General features: G+C 43.8%; 1 protein-coding gene across 4 annotated transcripts in view; it reads right to left on the reverse strand.

Annotated features, from left to right (window-relative positions):
- LOC147471151 (uncharacterized) overlaps positions 1 to 2,500 on the reverse strand; it is a 308,461-nt gene that overhangs the window by 252,206 nt on the left and 53,755 nt on the right. Inside the window, exon 1 of one of the 4 annotated variants that reach the window (XM_086541002.1) lies at positions 523 to 664. The exons of 2 other annotated variants lie outside the window; for them this stretch is intronic. The gene's annotated coding sequence lies outside the window, so the exon portion shown is untranslated. Of the gene's footprint in view, positions 1 to 522; positions 665 to 2,500 lie in introns of those variants that run through there. One more of the 4 variants, XM_086541007.1, reaches the window with a different exon arrangement.

The raw sequence follows: 2,500 nt of genomic DNA on the forward strand, positions 1-2,500 counted from the left end.
AGAGAGGGAGGCAGGGAGGGAGAGAAAAATAAATATGAAGATCTAAGGGAAAAGAAAAAAAGGGAAATGATAAGAGAAGACGGGGGAAGGAAAATAAGAGATAAACAGATAAATAGACAGACAGGCAGACAACCATGCAGAAAACCAGGGAGAGGTAGAAAGAATCAGCTAATAAAGGATAGAAGAATAGGAGAAAGTCAGGAGAGACTGCTCTAAAGAAAAAAAACAATAACACCCACTAATAAAAAGCCGTCTTACTCAGCACATAACCGCGCGTCCATAAATGAAAACGGGAACCCAGAATCACACTAAACATATAAAACACAACACGATACGTTTTAACTCACTCTAAATACTTACAGCAAACAATGAAAAATAAATAAATAAATAGTCATAAAAAATAAATAATAAAAAAATCCATCGGCACTATAGGACCAACTCATTCCACCATAACCACTTCAATCGATCTCTAGAACAAAATTTCCCAAACTTTTTGTTTCTAAACGGTGAATCAACACTTACCTTTTTCTTCCAATATTCAAAAAGACAACTCCTGCGAGGAAGGGCACACTAATCCGCTAATGTCTGAGTTTCTCTTTTACGGAATCAATCTCTCACCGATTCGTATTATGTGATGCAACACACTTAATGATTCCAGAACCCTGTCGAAATATACTGGAATGTGAGGAATGTACGCCACTATTGCGTGCGGGAATATACACACAGGTGAAAAGGCAGAGAGAAAGAGAGAGAGTTAGAGAGAGAGATAGAGAGAGATAGATAGATAGAGAGAGAGAGAGAAAGGGAGAGAGAAGAAAGAGGTTGGGAGGGAGCGAGGGAGGGAGAGAGGGGAGAGAAAGGAGAGAGAGGAGAGAGAGAGAGAGAGAGAGAGAGAGAGAGAGAGAGAGAGAGAGAGAGAGAGAGAGAGAGAGAGAGAGAGAGAGAGAGAGAGAGAGGGGGGGGAGGCAGGGAGGGAGGGAGGAGAGAGAGAGAGAGAAAGAGAGATAGGGGGGGAGAGGGAGAGAGATACAGACAGATAGATATAGAGGAGAAAGAGAGGAGAGAGAGAGAGACAAGGGGGAGGGAAGGAGGGAGATAGACAGATAGAGAGAGAGGGGGGGGGAGGGAGGGAGGGAGGGAGGGAGGGAGGGAGGGAGAGAGAGAGAAAGAGAGAGAGAGAGAGAGAGAGAGAGAGAGAGAGAGAGCGAGAGAGAGAGAGAGGGGGGGGGGAGGGCGGAAGGAGACAGGGAAAGTGAAAGAGAGATACAGAGAGAGAAAGAGAGAGAAAGAGAGAGAGAGAGAGAGAGAGAGGAACGGAAGGAGGGATGGAAAGAGAAAGACAGAAAGTAAGAAAGAAAGAGAGAGTTAAGGGTAGAGGGACGGACAGAGTGGGAGTAGGAGGAAAGAGAGAATGAGACAGAGAGGGAGTAGGAAGAGTAAAAAAAAAAAAATAATAATAATTCACTGCCGAATCCTTCTGTTCCCCTCTTTATCTCCTTCTGTCCCCCTCTTTATCTCCTTCTGTTCCCCTCTTTATCTCCTTCTGTTCCCATCTTTATCTCCTTCTGTTCCCTTCTTTATCTCCTTCTCTTCCCCTCTTTATCTCCTTCTGTTCCCATCTTTATCTCCTTCTGTTCCCTTCTTTATCTCCTTTTTTTCTCCTCTATATATCCTTCTGTTCCCCTCTTTATCTCCTTCTGTCCCCCTCTTTATCTCCTTCTGTTCCCCTCTTTATCTCCTTCTGTTCCCATCTTTATCTCCTTCTGTTCCCTTCTTTATCTCCTTCTCTTCCCCTCTTTATCTCCTTCTGTTCCTTTCTTTATCTCCTTCTCTTCCCCTCTTTATCTCCTTTTTTCTCCTCTTTATATCCTTCTGTTCCCCTCTTTATCTCCTTCTGTCCCCCTATTTATCTCCTTCTGTTCCCCTCTTTATTTCCTTCTGTTCCCCTCTTTATCTCCTTCTATTCCCCTCTTTATCTCCTTCTCTTCCCCTCTTTATCTCCTTCTTTTCCCATCTTTATCTCCTTCTCTTCCCCTCTTTATCTCCTTCTGTTCCCCTCTTTATCTCCTTCTGTTCCCATCTTTATCTCCTTCTGTTCCCTCTTTATCTCCTTCTCTTCCCCTCTTTATCTCCTTCTCTTCCTTTCTTTATCTCCTTCCCTTCCCCTCTTTATCTCCTTCTCTTCCCCTCTTTATCTCCTTCTTTTCCCATTTTTATCTCCTTCTCTTCCCCTCTTTATCTCCTTCTCTCCCCCTATTTATCTCCTTCTGTTCCTCTCTTTCTCCCCTTCCGTTCCCCTCTTCATCTCCTTCTGTCCCCCTCTTTTTCTCCTTCTCTTCCCCTCTTTATCTCCTTCTGTTCCCTCTTTATCTCCTTCTCTTCCCCTCTTTATCTCCTTCTGTTCCCCTCTTTATCTCCTTCTCTTCCCCTCTTTATCTCCTTCTTTTCCCCTTTTTATCTCCTTCTCTTCCCCTCTTTATCTCCTTCTCTTCCCCTCTTT

This window comes from Penaeus japonicus, unplaced genomic scaffold (genome assembly GCF_977035675.1).
Source record: "Penaeus japonicus unplaced genomic scaffold, GWHDUDI00000001_assembly GWHDUDI00000010, whole genome shotgun sequence".
NCBI classification, from domain to species: domain Eukaryota; kingdom Metazoa; phylum Arthropoda; class Malacostraca; order Decapoda; family Penaeidae; genus Penaeus; species Penaeus japonicus.